At 47.0% G+C, this 17998-nt stretch overlaps 1 pseudogene across 1 annotated transcript; it reads right to left on the bottom strand.

The window, feature by feature from the left end:
* Positions 1-5761: 5761 nt before the first annotated feature.
* On the bottom strand, positions 5762-9492 carry LOC145341773 (U4/U6.U5 tri-snRNP-associated protein 1 pseudogene; annotated as a pseudogene). Its single transcript, XR_013886450.1, has 2 exons — positions 6923-9492; positions 5762-5939 (listed from the first exon to the last, which is right to left on the bottom strand). The product of XR_013886450.1 is annotated as a U4/U6.U5 tri-snRNP-associated protein 1 pseudogene (transcript).
* Positions 9493-17998: the final 8506 nt, after the last annotated feature.

Here is a 17998-nt window from a genome sequence, read left to right as displayed (position 1 = left end):
TTGTGCCTTGCACACTATACAGGTGAAACATAGAGAGGGGAAGAAGAGGATGCAGAATGTAGTGTTACAGTCATAGCTGGGGTGTTGACAAAGATCAATTCAATGTGAGACAAAGACCATAGAACAAAGGAAAGTACAGCACAGGAACAGGGCCTTCAGCCCTTCAACCTTGTGCCAGTGATAATGCCCTAACTAAACCAAAAAAAAACCTTCTGCCCTTACTCGGTCCATATTCCTTTATTCCCTCCCTATTCATGCCCTTAAATGTTGTTGCTGAGTCTACTGCCACCACCTCCTCTGACAGCATGTTCCAGGTATCACCCCTCACTGCGTGAAAAACACTCCCCCTGCACATTTCTCTTTAACTTTCCCACTCTTACCTTGAACCTGTGTCCCCTTGCATTGACACTTCCACCCTGGGAAAAAACCTTTGACTATTTGCCCTGTCTCGCTCTGGAAAGCTAACCTCTGACAAAGCTAATTGTTATGATGTGGAGATGTCAGCGTTGGACTGGGGTAAACACAGTAAGAAGTCTCACAACACCAGGTTAAAGTCCAACAGGCTCATTTGGTAACAAAAGCCACTAGATTTCTGGCCTCTGACCCTTCGTCAGGTGAGTGGAGAGGTCTGGTAAGGAGGAAAATCATGATCATAGGATCATAGAATCCTTACCATTTAGCCCATTGAGTCTACATTGACCTATGTTGTTATCTTATCCATGCCCCATCCCCATAACCCTAAATATTTACCCCGTTGAACTCCTAAACTACACATCTTTGGATGCTAAGGGGCAATTTAGCATGGCCAAACCACCTAAGCTACACATCTTTACTGTAAGAGAAAACCGGGGCACCTGGAGGAAACCCACGCCGACACGGGGGGAATGTGCGACCTCCACACAGACACTCAACCGAGGCTGGAATTGAACCCAGGTCCCTGGCGCTATAAGGCAGCAGTGCTAACCACTGTGAGGCAGCGCTGTCGTAGAAGATCAGCCAGGACCTTGTTGAATGGCAGAACAGACTGGATGGACAAAAGGGCTCATGGTTGTTCTAGAATAGGTTGTTCTAGAAGAACCTATTGCTTCTAGATCTCTGGTGCAATTCAAATAAGCAGTGAAGGTATTCCACAAAGGGCTCAAATATTATTTAATTTGATTTGATTTGATACATTGTTGTCACATGTATTAGTGTACAGTGAAAAGTATTGTTTCTTGCACGCTATACAGACAAAGCATACCATTCATAGAGAAGGAAGGGTAGAGAGTTATACTGTTCATAGAGAAGAAAACGAGTCAGAGCAGAATGTAGTGTTACGGTCATAGCTAGGGTGCAGAGAAAGATCACCTTAATATGAGGTAAGATCGCCCAAATACCTGAAATCAGGAAAGAATCCATTTTTGAGTCAATTGGTATGTGATCTCAGATTTTTTCTTTCTCCTGACGGAAGAAGGTGGAACAGAGAATGTCCACAGTACGTGGGGTTCCTTGATTTTGCTGGCTGCTTTGCCGAGGCAGCAGGAAGTCTAGACAGAGTCAATGGACGGGAGGCTAGTTTGAGTGATGGACTGAGCTACATTCACGACCTTTTGTAGTTTCTTGCAGTATTGGACAGAGCAGGAACTGTACCAAGCTGCGATACATGCTCAGAGTTTCATGCAATCACAGAACATGGAAGGAGGCTGTAAGAACTATCCTCGTTCCACCTCCATTTTCTTCATTTCCTTGCATTTTTTCCCCTATCATTTCAAGTACATATCTCCAAAAATAATCTGGATGGCTTTCATTGTACGCAACTAAAGCATGATTTGAGTGGTCCCAGAGACAGATGATGCTGGTTAAGTCATTCATGGTCTTGGCTGTGGAAGGCAGATCCAATAAACCCTACAGCACCTCCTTAGCCAACCAGCTGGTGTCGGCTCACACGGGGTGAAAAGCAGGGATCAAATCTACGCCAGGGATTGGAGCCGGCGTACGTCAGTATGCTTTCACCATTTAATCATCAGTGGAGCTGAAATATATTTTTCAATTTTAGTTTTTAATTAAGAAAGCCCACTGCTCACAGTTTTCACCACTCTCCAATCTCCATGTAGTATCTGTCAAATTTACTGGCTAGCTGTGAGGCCAATTTAACGAGATTCTGTCATTTCCTACATTGATTAGTTCTCAATTGGATTTCCTCGGATGGGGCTGGTGAGTTTTAAATCCTTTTCTTTTTTGCATTTCTAGGATATAATAAAACACATTGAGGTATTTGGGGTTGTCAGAATTGGTATTAATGTTGTCTGTTCTGATCATTCCAGTTGTAAATCATGGAGGTTTGTTTGTTGACATGTTAAAATGCTTAAACAGTTTAAAAGGTTGAGCTCCTTTTAATGCTGACAAAATCATTAAACATCATTGAGTCGCATGAATATATCAGGCAGTTGGAAAATGTGATGAGTCGTCTGCATTTATGAATGGCAGTACAATTCATATTTTTTTAAAATTTATATCTGATCGATCTTGCTCTTGGAAAGTGTTATGTGGAGGCCATGTAAAGCAACACACAATAAAATACTCAGGGATTGAGGCCAGCTATGATTGATTGGGCAGAAGCAAGTCCTTGCTACTAAATATCCCCGCCTGCAATTGTGTCTTTATGTGTGTGTGTGTGTGTGTTTGCCTAAGGAGGCAGTGGCATCGAGGCATTGTCACTGGACCAGTAAGTAATCCAGAGACCCAGGATAGTGCTCTGGCAACCCAGACTCTATCCCACCATGGTAGACTGTGGTATTTGAATTCAATTAAAAAAAGAGATCAGAAATTAACAGTCTAATGGTTATTATGAAACCATTGTCAATTGTCATAGTAACCCACGGGAAATTTGCTATCCTTACCTGGTCTGGCCTACATTTGACTCCGGACTAACATCAGGGATGGGCAATAAATGTTGGCCAAGTCAGCAACACCTATACCCCATGAATGAAAACTGATAAAGTGTGCATGTAAGTTTGTGTGTGTGCATGCATTGTGTCATTGTACTCTTACCTCTGAATCACAAGGTTCCGACTTCAAGTCCCACTCCACAGGTTTAAGCACAAATATCAAGGCTGACAGTCCAGCACAGGACCAATGGTACTGTTGTTATTTTCAGATGAGAGACAAAATTGAGAAATCTAAGTGAAGAGAGATTGGCAGTGATCCTGAGTGTTGTAGAGGGATCTGAGAGTCCTGGTGCATGAAGTCAGTGTGCAAGTACAGCAGGGAATTAGGAAAGTGAATCAAATGTTGGCTTTTATTGTGAGGAGGGTGGAGTACAGAGAGAAGTCTCACTACAACTGTGCAGGGCACTGTGGTGACAACACACCTAGATACTGTACCCGGCTTTGGACACTTTGCTTAAGGGGGGACGTGCTTATGTTGGACACAGTTCAGAGAAGGTCGACTAGCCTGATTCCTGAGATGAGGCTTTTGTCTAATGCTGAGAGGTTGAGTTGATTGGGCTTGTTCATAAAAATGAGAGGTGATCTTACCGAAATCTAAAATTCTGAGTAGCTTCTGGGCAAGGTAAATGCTGAGGGGACATTTCCCCTTTTGGAGTAATCTGGAACACAATTGCAAAATACAGGGTCTCCCATTCGAGGCAGAATTGAGGAGGAATTTCTTCTCTCAGAGGCTGGTTACTCTTTGGAATTGAGCAATGGAGTCTGGATCATTGAATATATTCAAAGCTGAATTCGACTGATGTTTTTTATTGTCAAGGGAGTCAAGGATTATAAGGGAAAAAGATCACAATCAGATCAGCCACAATATCAGTGAGTGGTGGAGCAGGCTCAAGGAGACAAATGACCTAAACTTGTTTCTATTTCTTGTGTTATTTGCACCAATTGACCACTGTGTTTTGTACATCAAAACATTGTCTGCACTTCAGAAATACATCATTGTCTGTTAAATATTTTGAGGGGACAAAGTAGAAATGGTCAAGAGTGTCAAGTCTTTAGGTGTCCAGATCATTAACAACCTGTCCTGGGCTCTCCATGTGGATGCTACAGTTAAGAAAACCCACCAAAGCCCCTACTTTCTCAGGAGATGAAGGAAATTTGGCATGTCAGCTGCACCTCTCACCAACTTCTACAGATATATCATAGAAAGCATTCCTTCTGGTTGTATCACAACTTGGTATGGTTCCTGCTCTGTGCAAGACCATAATAAACTGTAAAGAGTCACAAACGAATCCCAGTCCATCACTCAAACCAGCCTTCTATCCATTGACTCTATCCACACTTCCCGCTGCCTTGGCAAAGCAACCAGCACAATCAAGAACCACCTGCAGCCCGGACATTCTCTCTTGCACCTTCTTCTGTCGGTAAAAAGATACAGAAGTTTGAGGGTCACGTGCCAACCGACTCAAGAACAGCTTCTTCCCTGCTGCTGTCAGACTTTTGAATGGACCTACCTCGCATTAAGTTGATCTTTCTCTACACCCAAACTATGACTGTAACACTACATTCTGCACTCTCTCCTTTCCTTCTCTATGAACGGTATGTTTTGTCTATGTAACGCACAAGAAACAATACTTTTCACTGTATGTTAATACATGTGACAATAATAAATCAAATCAAATCAAAGGCAATAAATTCAGGCCTAACCAGTAACATCCGCATCCCAGGAAAGAATTAAAAACAAGAGTTCTAACATTAAGCGAAAAGTGATGGAAATTTTTTTTTTCTGTATTCAGTTTACCTCTTAATTATTGTTTATATTTAAGATTTTGTTAACTATCTGTTGCGGCTAAAGACTATAATTAGCAGCTTATAACATATCCCAGTTGTAATCATGACAAATATTTTTAACACAAAATAAGTGGTTTTCCATTATTGTGAATTGATGGAAAAACCACAGTGCTCCTGCTCCTCACGGCAGTCGGTATCTTCTGCCCTTCTCCCATGTTGGTCTGTCCCATGAAATTCATTATTTCCCAGATGGGAAGTTTGTTCCAAAATTCTGCGTCTTTCTACTGCAAGGCTTAAGCAAATGCAGGGAACACAGTAGGTCATCATTTCAGTCAAACAGAGTAGGAGAGAGTGAGGTAGGACGATAAATAGCAACTCCAAGCTTGTATTTTTAGAGTCTTTGTATTATAGGAATAAGGAAAAGCCGGGAGATTATCAAAGCTCTGCAAGCAGTGAAATAGTGATAATGTCACTGGACTAGTAATCTCGAAGCCCATGCTAATACTCTGGGGGCAAGAGTTCAAATCCCTCCATGGCAGTTGATGGCACAATGGTTAGCACTGCTGTCTTACAGTGCCAGGGACCTGGGTTCGATTCCAGCCTTGAGTGACTGTGTGAAGTTTGCATGTTCTCCCCATGCCTATGTGAGTTTCCTCTGGGTGCTCTGGTTTCCTCCCACACTCCAAAGATGTGCAGTTTAGGTGCATTGGTCATGCTGAATTGTACTTTATTGTCCCAAGATATGTAGGTTAGGGGGATATGTGTAGTTATAAGAACAAAGAACAAAGAATAACCCAGCACGGGAAACAGGCCCTTCGGCCCAACGAGCCCGCGCCGCCGCATCACCCTACACCTATTCTACCCTGCGTGTCTACAAATGGAACCCCTAACTTAACCAGATTCAGGGGAGAATAGTGTCAATTTGGTAAAAACCAATCAGCCTAAGAGCACATCTTTGGGGTGTGGGAGGAAACCGGAGCGCCCGGAGGAAACCCACGCAACCACAGGGAGAATGCGCAAACTCCCATAGACACAGGCCCAAATCCATGTATCTGCACAGCTAGCAGTGCTAGTCACCAAGCTGTTGCGGCGCCCGTCTACTGGTCCAGGATCAAGCACACACACCGACACGAAGTACTAGGCCACTCCCGGAACCTCCAAGAGCAGCCCACACACGACCCACCGTGTGCATGCCCCTCGTTTGACAACGAGGTGGACCGCCACCTGCGGAATAAAAAGACAAAAACGTTAACTTGCAGGTCTGCATTTCCGGTGTCTCCCGAGGTTATGACCTTATCTAATAGCCCCTACTATAACCCTCCATCCTCGTTTCACTCATGTGTCTATCTAACTGAACCTCAAACGAGTCCAACGTTCCTGCCTCCACCACCCTACTCGGTAGCGCATTCCATACCCCCACAACTCCCTGCGTAAAGAACCTTCCTCTCACATCCAAATTATACCTCTCCCCCCTCACCCTTAAATCATGACCTCTCGTATTTGTACCCAGTCTAGGGAGCAGTCTCTCACTATTGACTCTATCTATTCCCTTCAGTATCTTATATACCTCTATCATGTCCCCCCTCAATCTCCGTCTTTCCAAGGAGAAAAGTCCCAGTTTCTCCAACCTTTCCTTGTAACCCAGCCCCTCCATGCCAGGCAACATCCTGGTAAACCTCCTCTGAACCCTTTCCAGAGACTCCACGTCCTTCCGGTAGTAAGGTGACCAGAACTGGACGCAGTACTCCAAATGCGGTCTAACCAACGTTCTATACAACTGAAGCATTAGACGGCAGCTTTTATACTCTATACCCCTTCCTATAAAGGCTAGCATTCCATAAGCCTTCCTGACAACCTTCTCCACTTGTGTCGCAACCTTCATGGATTTGTGAACCTGCACTCCCAGGTCCCTCTGTATTTCTATACTCCTAATCTGTCTACCTTTTATCTCATAGCTCCCCTCTGCATTATTCCTTCCAAAATGCATCACCTCACATGTGTCAGGATTAAATTCCATCTGCCACCTATCTGCCCAGTGCCCCAACCTGTCTATATCCTGTTGTATCACCTGACATTCCAATTCAGTACCCGCCAACCCTGCCATCGTGGTGTCATCCGCAAACTTGCTGATCACACCACCTACGCTCTCTTCCAAGTCATTTATGTACACTTTTTTTAAAAAAAAAATTTAATGTGCAAACTCCTACCGACAGTGACCCAAGTCGGGAATCGAGCCCAGGGACCTGGCGCTGTGAGGCAGCGGCGCCAACCCGCTGTGTCACTTGCTTCAGGTCCTACGAGCAGCCATGCCACAGGTTTGGAAAAAGGAAAAGTATTTCTTTATTAATATACAGAAGGAAAGCACAAGATTAAAATAAAACAGCAAATTCACCCTGCCCCCCAGCCCCAGCCTGTACGTGCCAGTGTCCTTCCTCATTCAGTACCAGTGTCCAGCCTCCAGTCAGTCACTCTCATTTGGTTATCGTGTTTACATTCATACTCTTGCCGCTCCCACTCAGCACGATGTAGGGTGTTTTCTGCGCTTTCTGCTTCTCCTGCAGGAGAGCGACTGTTCCCAGGGGTGTATCACTGGAACTCATCTTCCTCAGCAGATGTTCCTCTTCCAGTTTCTTCATACGTTTCTCAGTCTTCATTTTCCCAGATCCTTTCCCGTGGAATCGATGGGACAGTTGCCTGAAAGCCTCTTTTGGAGTTAATCTCCTTCCCGATTCATCCACGTAATCGATCTTCACATCCGGCCTGTAGGCCTCCTTCTCCTTAAACTCCTGGGTGAAGCCACGGTACTCCTCCCTCCGACTGTACTTGTCATCTATCAACATCTTGTCTTCAATGGCATAAACGGTTGATGGAAGGGTCTTGACTGATGAACGGACCCGGGCCACTTTCTGCATCGTGGTGTTGAGGAGACCTTTGTTCCTGCAGAGATGCAATGCAGCAGCCAACCCACAGTTGACGATGGGTTCCTCATCCAGGATGGTGGTAGAAGTGGCCAGGAACTCTGGCTGCTTCTTCTCCTCATCCAGATTCACAGTGCTCCAGCCCACGGTCTCATCCCGATCTATCTCCATCTCATCATCAGATAATTCCTTATTGTCCACCTCAAAGTCCAACAGCTCTTCCTGCTCTTCCCGGTTCCCAGCCAGCCCGTAGGTTGGTATTTCCCCCAGCGTCCGGCAGAATTCCGACGTTGCGTTGAAGATGATCAGTCCCTTCCTCTCCAGCTCGTCTGCATCCTCATCCTTCCGTTCAGACTTCAGCTTCTTCGCAATGTCCACAACCTTGTCTGCCACTTGCTTGTGCAGCTGTTTGAGCCGCCTCTGTTTCTCCAGCTGTTTCTGCAGCTCCATCTCAGCCTCGTCCTCCTCAATAGCCACTGGAGAGTCAGGAGCCCGGACTTCATCATCACTGATATCCATGTTCTCCACACGCACGTCATCGGACGCAGTTTGTATGTCTGGAGCTGCAGCCTCGACCCGTTCTGCATCACCCTCAGCCTCCGTCCCTGTCTCATTATTAAACCTCCAGCCTCGGCCACGTTCTCTGGATCCGTAGTCCGACACGGTGCTTTCGTGCCCTTGGGCAAGAAGGTCATCTGCTTTGAGCGTAGTTTCCTTCTTCCGAATCTTCTTCACTCTCCTTTTGGTTTTCTTAAACGTGACCATCTCCTCCTCGGTGTAGAATTCAGATGCCAGTTTCATCTGTGGCATGTCCAGGGTCTGTGCCTGGTTCCGTAGGGTCTCCCGGATCTGCTGCAGCTCCCACTCCCACGAGCCATCGGCCGTCCCACCAGCCTCTAGTTTGAAGGATTTCTTCTTCTCACCGTCAATCTCCTCATCGTACTTGGACAGGATCGACTTGGCCTTAAACACGGCCATGTCGTTGACACTCTCCTCCTCCTCGTATGGTTTGTAGTCGGGCTTCTTCTTCTTCTGCTCCATGTTCTTGGTGGCTCGCTCCTCGTCCAAGATGTTGACGTTGACAAGGACGTCATCTTCCTCATCCAGGACCCCTTTATCCTTCAGCGTCAGCACCACAGCCTCTCCCTCCTTGAAAGCCTCAATATCGTGCTGGACTGTGAGCCCCTTCAGGTCCCGGGACGTATAGGCAGACTGTCTCTGTGTTTGTAACTCCTCCTCGATCAGGTCACTGACACCGAATTCTTCGTCCATCTCCTCCAGAAGCTTGGCCCTCTTCTCGGCCATCTCTTTCTCCCGCTGCAATTTCCTGCTCTTCTCCACCCAGGCCATGGCATCATCAAGCCAGGCATCATCGTCCCCCAGAGATTTCACCTTCCCGAGTTTCTGGTTGAGAAGACGTTTCTCCTTCAGGGCAGCTAGCTTCACCCGGATATCCTCCTGCTGCTTGGTGGCAATGGGGTTAATGGCTGGAACCACCACGGGGTCTTCCTTCGTCCCCACCTCGGCTTTCTTCGATTCTTGTACCTCCAGTGGCTTCAGACCGAGCTTTGCTCTCAGTTTGTTGGACTCTTCAATGCTGAGGGAGGTATTGGCAGCACCTGATTTCGCTCCCGGAGCTGCCTCCTCGGTCTTCTCCTTCTTGATGCGGCTCTCGGGCTGGCTGTCCCCTGCTGCCCGCCGCTCCCTATCCCGGTGCCGGCGCCCCTCGCGCTCCCGGCTCGCCGCCCGCTGTTTCCGCTCCTTGTGTTTGCGCTTCTTGTGGCGCCCGGAGTCTTCGGCGCCGCGGTCCCGCTCCCGGTGCTTCTTGGAGGAGCCCATGGTCACAGGGATGGATTGGGGGGGGGGGGGGGTGGGGGTGCTTGAGCAGCCCTAACCTGCCCTTAGGGAGCGAACCCTGACCTTTCCTTGGGCACGAACTCTGAACCCTGACTCCCCCACCGGGAGATGAGCTCTGAACCCTGACCTCCTCTCAGGAGGCAAACTCTGACCTCCCCTCAGGAGGGCATTCCCTGCCCCATGACCTCCCCTGGGGGGGGGGGGGGGGTGCGAACCCTGAACTCTGAACCCCCCCCCCCCTTCAGGAGATGAACCCTGAACTCTGAACCCCCCCCCCTTCAGGAGATGAACCCTGAACTCTGAACCCCCCCCCCTTCAGGAGATGAACCCTGAACTCTGAACCCTCCCTCGGGGGCGAACCCTCAACTCTGAACCCCCCCCCCTTCAGGAGATGAACCCTGAACTCTGAACCCTCCCTCGGGGGCGAACCCTGAACTCTGAACCCCCCCCCCCTTCAGGAGATGAACCCTGACCCCCCCCTCGGGGGCGAACCCTGAACTCTGAACCCCCCCTTCAGGAGATGAACCCTGACCCCCCCCCTCGGGGGCGAACCCTGAACTCTGACCCCCCCCCCCAGAGGGGGCGGGGGCCGAATACGCCGGGAACGCACACTAGTCCCTCGGGAGCGCGGCTTGGAACACGGGAGCGCGCAGGACAGGTGAAAAGTGGCTCTAGCCGTTGGGAGCGCGCTTCACAGGGGTTGGGGGTCCCAGACGATGTTATCGGGGGCGCGCAAAGTGCGCCCGCGGCCTCGGGAACGCGGAGTTCCCGGCTTCTCCGGTAAAACGTCGCCTCCAAGCAAGATGGCCGCCCACTTCCGGTTCACCCTTCACCCCCGGTCTGACGCAATTCCGGTCTGGGAAAGGGCCTGGGTGGAATCCTCTCCCAGAGAGTTGGTGTAGACTCAATGGGCCAAATGGCCTCATTTTGCACTGTAGGGATTCTGTGATTCTAAATCTGGAATTAAAAACTAGCTCCAGTAATGGCGGTCATGAGACCACTGTCGATTCTCATAAAATCCACCTGATTCACTAATGTCCTTCAGAGAAGGAAATCTGCAGTCCTTACCTGGCCTGGCCTGAATGTGGTCCAGTTCCACAGCAACATGGCTGGCTTGTAAAATGTCCCCTTCAATTGCCTAGTGAGTCATTCGGTTATATCAAAAGTCAAAAAAGAATGAAAGCAGACTGACTAATCAGCGCCATCCTAGACAACTGAGCAACCAACCCTGTCAACCATGCAAAGTCCTCCTTACCAACTTCTGAGCCCCTGTGCTAACATTGGCAGACCTGTCCTAAGACTACAATCAAATAAACAGCTTGACTCAACCTACTCGCTGAGTCACACTTTTTGAATAATGTCACTAACTCCAGAATGACCACCCCTCAGGTGGAGACAGAATGGTGTGCAATCAGGAAGGGGCTTCCTTGATTCCCTCACAGTTCACAATAGTGACTCTGGATGAGATCAGGTCAAACATGGGCAAAGCATCTTGTTGCTGATTGTCACTGACTGCTCACAGCATCCTCAACGCCCCCCCCACAACCCCCTCACCCCTGTCCCTCAGCTGTTGAATCCATGTTGAACACCAACAGAAAGAAGCATTGAGGGTGATTTTTTTTGATGTTGTTGTCATGCATTTCATCAAAACCATACCTTCTTGGCTTATCTAACCTTGATGAGATTTTGTGACCCTTTGGGCAGTCTGGGGGTAATTGGTGTGGCTTAACTTGAAATCTTTTGCTGCAAACTATATATAAATACCTCATGCAAGTGGTATTCAGGGGACAGATTGTCCTACTCCTTGCTGTCTTGGATCTTATGGGTCATTCGTAGAATGTGGGCAGCATGGTGGCAGAGTGGTTAGCACCACTGCCTCACAGCGCCAAGGACTCAGGTTTGATTACTGGCTTGGGTCACAGTCTGTGTGGAGATTGCACATTCTCTCTGTGTCTGCGTGGGTTTCCCCAGGTGCTCCGGTTTCCTCCCACAATCCAAAGTCCAAAGATACGCAGGTTTGGTGGATTAGTCATGCCAAATTGCCTCTTTGTGTCAGGGGGACTAGCTAGGGTACATTCGTGGGATAATGGGGATAGGGTCTGGGTGGAATTGTGTCAGCGCAAACCCAATGGGCCAAGTGGCCTCCTTCTGTACTATAGGATTCGATGATTCTATCATTCTATAATCATAGCCACCCAAGAGTGTGAAAGGAAACCATTTGGCCCATCAAGTCTGTACCAACAACAATCCCACCCTATCCATGCTTAGTTACCCTGCTAATCCCTCTAAACTTTCACATCCTAGGACAGTAAGTGTTAATTTAGCATGTCCAATGAACCTGACCCGAATATTTTTGGACTGTGGAGGAGACCAGAGGAAACCTATGCTAACTTCCCACTGTCAACACCCTGAGGGTTACCACTGACCAGAAACTGAATTGGACTGGTCATATAAATACTATAGTGCAACAGAAAAGATGGCAGCAACGTGCTTTTATTGATGCAGGTCAAATCCAATGTTGTCCCATCCTCTGTCATTGAATAATAGAATGCAGACTTGATTAGGGCACTTAAGGTGAAGAAACCCTTAGGGAGTTGTGACCACAATATGATAGCATTTACCCTGCAGTTTGAGAGGGAGAAGCTGGGATCAGGTGTAAAGATACCATAATTAAATAAAGATAACTACAATGCCATGAGGGAGGAGCTGGCCAGAGTTGGTTGGAAAGGGAGCCGAGCAGGGAAGATAGTTGAACAGCAATGGCAGGAGTTTTTGAGGGTTTATTCGAGAGGCACAACAGAAATTCATCCCAAGGAGGAGGAAACATGCTGAGTGGAGCACGAGGCATCCACGGCTGATGAGGGAAGTCAAGGACAGCATAAAAGGAAAAGCATACAAAGTGGTGAGGATTAGTGGGAAGCCAATGGATTGGGAAGCCTTTAAAAGCAAGCAAAGGACAACTAAAAAAAGCAATAAGGGGGGAAGAAGATGAAATATGAGTGTAAGCTAGCTAGTAATATAAAAGAAGACAGGAAGAGTTTTTTTCAATATGTAAAAGATAAGAGAGAGGCAAAAATAGAGATTGGATCATGGGAAAATGAGGCTGGGGCTCCAGGGGAATTGGGGGCACAAGTGATGTGGTGACCGTCACTAAGGAGAAGGTTCTAAGGAAGTTGAAAGGTTTGAATGTGGATAAATCACCATGGGCTACACCCCAGGGTTCGAAAAGAAATAGCTGAGGAAATTGGGGAGGCATTGGTGGTAATCTTTCAAGAATCACCAGAGGCAGGGAAAGTCCCAGAGGACTGGAAAGTAGCTAATGTAACACTGCTGTTTAAGAAGGAAGGGAGGCAGCAGACGGGAAATTATAGGCTGATTAGCCTGACTTCAGTCATTGGCAAGATTTTAGAGTCCATTATTAAAGATGAGATTGCGGAATACTTGGAAGTGCGTGATAAAATCGGACTGAGTCAGCACGGCTTCATCAAGGGCAGAGCATGCCTGACAAATCTGTTAGAGTTCTTTGAGGAGGTAACAAGGGAGTTAGATAAAGGAGAATCAGTAGGAATCTTACTGAAATTTACAGGATACTGCGAGGCCTGGATAGATTGGACGTGGAGAGGATGTTTCCACTAGTAGGAAAAACTAGAACCAGAGGGCACAACCTCAGGCTAAAGAGACAATCCTTTAAAACAAAGATGAGGAGGAATTTCTTCAGCCAGAGAGTGATGAATCTGTGGAACTCGTTGCCGCAAAAGACTGTGAAGGCCAGGTCACTGAGTGTCTTTAAGGCAGAGATAGATAGGTTCTTAATTAATAAGGGGATCGGGGGTTATGGGAAAAAGGCAAGAAAATGGGGATGAGAGAAAAATCAGCCATGATTGAATGGTGGAGCAGACTCGATGGACTGAATGGCCTAATTCTGCCCCTATGTTTTATGGTCTCATGGTCATTTGATCAGGCGATGCTTGCATCTGCACACTCTCGGAAGCTGAGCTCCAAGCTTTCATTAACACACTCCCCGAGACATATGAGAGTATGGGCCTTGCACTAAACATCCGTAAGCCAAAGATCCTCTACCAACCTACCTCTGCCACACACAACAGTGCCCCCTGAATATCAAAATCCATGACGAGGCCTTGGAAATTGCAGACCACTTTCCAACCTTGGGAACCTACTATTAATAGGGACAGACATCGAAGATCAGTAACACCATGTTCAGTGTGCCAATGCAACCTTTAGTCACTTTAGGAAGAGAGTGTGTGAAGACCGAGACATCAGACCCTGCACCAAGCTCGTGATCTACGGAGCAGGAGTGATCCCCGCACTCCTATATGACTCAGAGACGTGGGTTATGTCCCGAAGACACTTCAAATCTCTGGAGAAATGCTCCTAGTGGCATCGCCACAAGATTCTACAAATCCATTGGCAGGATAAGCACACATCCCAGTGTTTTTGCTCAGGTGAATATCCTCAGTGTTGAAGCATTGACCATGCTTGATCAGGTCTGCTGGATGGGCCACATCATCCACATGCCTGACATAAGACTTTGGAAATAAAAGTTCTACTTGGAACTTTGACAACACTAGATAGACCGAGGAGGGCAGAGGAAATGCTCCAAGGACATCCTCAAAGCTTCATTGGAAAAGGGCAAATCTCCAGCAACACCTGGGAATCCCTGGCCCAAGACCACCTGAAGTGAAGGAAGTGTACCTGGGAAGGAGCTAAACACCTTGAATTTCATCACCAAATGCAAACTGAAGGCGGGTGTCGACAGAGAAAGGTGCACCTGGCAATCTGGGCACCCCACCCACTTGCTCCTCCAAACACAATCTGCTCCACCCGTGACAAAGACTGTGAACATAGAACATAGAACATTACAGCGCAGAACAGGCCCTTCGGCCCACGATGTTGCGCCGACCAGTTAAAAAACAATGACCCTCTAACCTAAACCAAACCCTTTCCATCCATAAACCTATCCACGGATCTCTTAAACACCCCCAAACTAGGCGCATTTACAACTGCAGCAGGCAGGGCATTCCAATCCCTCACCACCCTCTGGGTAAAGAACCTACCCCTGACATCCATCCTATAACTACCACCCCTTAATTTAAAGCTATGCCCCCTCGTGCTAGCTTTCTCCATCCGAGGAAAAAGGCTATCACTGTCTACCCTATCTAAACCTCTAATCATCTTATATGTTTCAATAAGGTCCCCTCGTAGCCGCCTTCTTTCTAACGAAAACAACCTCAAATCCCTCAGTCTCTCCTCATAGGACCTCCCCTCCATACCAGGCAACATCCTGGTAAACCTCCTCTGCACCCTCTCCAAAGCCTTCACATCCTTCCTATAATGTGGGGACCAGAACTGCACACAATACTCCCAAGTGCGGCCGCACCAGAGTTTTGTACAGTTGCAACATGACGCTGCGGCTCCTAAATTCAATCCCCCTACCAATAAACGCCAAGACACCGTATGTCTTCCTAACAACCCTATCTACTCTATTACTTGATTGTGGGGGGGATATTCTAGCTGCGCTCGCCCCAAAACCGGAAAATCCTGCCCGAGGTCAACAGATCTTTCCACGGTCCACTCCCTCACCCGCTCTGACTCCTATGTCGGGTGGAACAGGAAAACTCGCCCCTGTAGGTCACGCATTAGACTCCTGAGTCAGCTGAGAATTCACTGTTAGTGTGGAAGTGAGTCATCCTCGATTCCGTAGGGCTGCCTAAGAAGAAGAAGAAGAAGAAGAAAACATTGGATTAGTAATCCAGAGACCCAGGCTAAAGCCTGGGTTGAAATTCCACAAAGGCAGCTGATGGAATTTGAATTAAAACAATAAACTTAGAATAAAAAACTGGTCTCAATAATGGTGACCTCAATAATGGTGAAGCAGGTGAGTTTGTAAAAACTCACCTGCTTCACCTGGTTAGGTGCATTGACCCGAACAGGTGCCGGAGTGTAGCAACTAGGGGAATTTCACGGTAACTTCTTTTTCTGGAGACTAACAAATAAATAAATAAACTTTAATGTCCTCGAAGGAAAGAAATCTGCCATTCATACCTACTTAGGTCTACCTATCGTAAGAAGGCTCACAACACCAGGTTAAAGTCCAACAGGTTTATTTGGAATCACCAGCTTTTGGAGGACCGCTTCTTCATCACTCACCTGATGAAGGAGCAGCACCCTGAAAGCTCATGATTCCAAACAAACCTGTTGGACTTTAACCTGGTGTTGTGAGACTTCTTACCGTGCCCACCCCAGTCCAAAACTGACATCTTCACATCCTGGTCTACCTATGGAAGAGAGAGCCACTCAGTTGGAAGGCAATTAGGGATGGGCAACACATGCTGGCCTTACCAGTAATGTCCACCTCTTGTAAAAGAAAAAGGGCATAAAAAAAAATCAAAGGCTAGGGATTCTGTGGGCAAATAATTCAGCTTCAAACTCCTCAAACCCTGTTCACTTTTTACTCAGCACAAGGCGTCTGATGGAATACTCACCAATTAAATAGGTCCAAATTTCTTTCTTTAAACGGCCTTGTTGTCATACAGATTTTGCACTGGTGAATCAGACTCTGTAACAGACAGCACTGGAGCCCTCATCCCTAATTGCTTCAAATAAATTATGACATCTTTATCATACCTTTCACCACGTAGTGAAGATTACCAGGTCAGGGTTCAAGTTAATTCTGCTCTGTTCTGTGTGATGAATGCGAGAGTGACCTGCATTAGCGCGTCCATCCATACAGCTGACAACTTCCACTTCTAAAGTGTCTTTAGCATTGTGAAATGCCCCAAGCCACTTCACAGGACTGCTAAAGACTAGAATTTGATGCCAAGTCTCCTCGAGATATTGGAACAGGTGCGAGGAAAGTATTAACAGGTATCTTAAAAACTGAGAAACAGATAGGGAGGCAAAGAGGTTTGGGTCTGTGGGGGCCGGGAATGTGGCGGGCGTGGGGAGGGGGAAAGAATTCAAAATCTTTCATCTTGATTAGAAACTAGAAGCAGCAGTAGGCCATTTGGCCCTTCAAGCATGCCCTGCAATTAATTTTGATCATCAAATTCTCTATCCTGATGTCCGCTTCCTCCCATATCCCTTGACCCAATTAGCTCCAAGAGCTATATCTAATTTCTTGTTGAAATTAGACAACATTTTGGGGGAAGTGATGGCTAGTGGTATTATCTCTGGACTATCAATCCAGAAGCTCAGCTAATGTTCTGGGGACCTGGGCTTGAATCCCAACATGACAGGTGATAGAATTTGAATTCAATTAAAAAATTCTGAAATTAAGAATCTACTGATGATCATGAAACTATTGTCGATTGTTGGAAAAACCTATCTGCTTCATCAATGTCCTTGAGAGAAGGAAATCTGTTGTCCTCACCTGGTCGAGCATACATGTGACTCCAGAGCCACAGCAAAATGGTTAACTCTTAACTACCCTCTGAAATGGCCAAGCAAATCATTCAGTTCCAGGGCACTAGGGATGGGCAATAAACGCTGGCCATTCAGTGATGCCCATGTCCTATGAATGAATTAAAAAAAAAGATTTTGGCCTCAACTACATTAGTAATAGTGAATTCCACACATTCACCACCGTCTGGGTGAAGGAATTTCTCCTCACTTCCATTCTAAGAGGTTTACCCATTATCCTCAAATTATGACCCCTAAGTTCGCTGAAGACATGGCTATCAAGAGGATAGAATTGGAGGAGTCGACTTTGGATTGGATATCAGATTGAATCTCAGATCGAATCTCAAGTTGGATCTTGGATTATGGACAGCATGGTGGCATAGTGGTTGGCACTGCTGCGCCACAGTGCCGGGGACCTGGGTTCAATTCTAGTCTCAGATAACTATGTGGAGTTTATGCGTTCTCCCTGTGTCTACGTGAGTTTCTCCTGCGTGCTCCCTTTTCCTCCCACACTCCAAAGGTGTGTAGGTTAGCCGTGCTAAATTGACCCTTAGTGTCCCAAGACATATAAAGTCATCATAGACCCAGACGGCCATAGGCTGTTCTCCCTTTCGAGGAGTAGAGCTGACTGATGGTGACTTAACCTGAGGATCCCACACATGAGGTGAGGGCCAAGGTCGAGAAGGCAGGGCCTTGGTGAATAAGCTCAGCTGGTTTGGGAACAGAACCCAAAGATATATAGGTTAAGGGGATTAGTGGGGTAAATATGTGGGGTTACTGGGATAGATTGGAAGGTTAGGCCTGGATAAGATACTCTGTTGGAGATTTGGTATGGACTCAATGGCCTCCATCTGCACTGTAGGGATCCTACAATTCTATGATTTGATCTCAGATTGGATCTTGGGTGGTTGTATTTACATTTCCTCCAACACAATGTCCATTTTTTCTTAAAAGTACATTCTGAAAGTCGACTTCTTGTGTTAAAACCTTTCCATCCAATATTCTTCATGACTCGCTATTAACATTCTGCACTTGGGAACTAACATAAAGATTGACTATTTTTGCTACATTGGCTCTGCAAAGCTGGAT

Source organism: Carcharhinus amblyrhynchos, chromosome 4, assembly GCF_965287045.1.
Source record: "Carcharhinus amblyrhynchos chromosome 4, sCarAmb.v2.hapA, whole genome shotgun sequence".
Classification (NCBI taxonomy): Eukaryota; Metazoa; Chordata; class Chondrichthyes; order Carcharhiniformes; family Carcharhinidae; genus Carcharhinus; species Carcharhinus amblyrhynchos.
The sequence above is the reverse complement of the archived record's forward strand: the minus strand, read 5'-3'. Positions and strand labels throughout refer to the sequence as shown.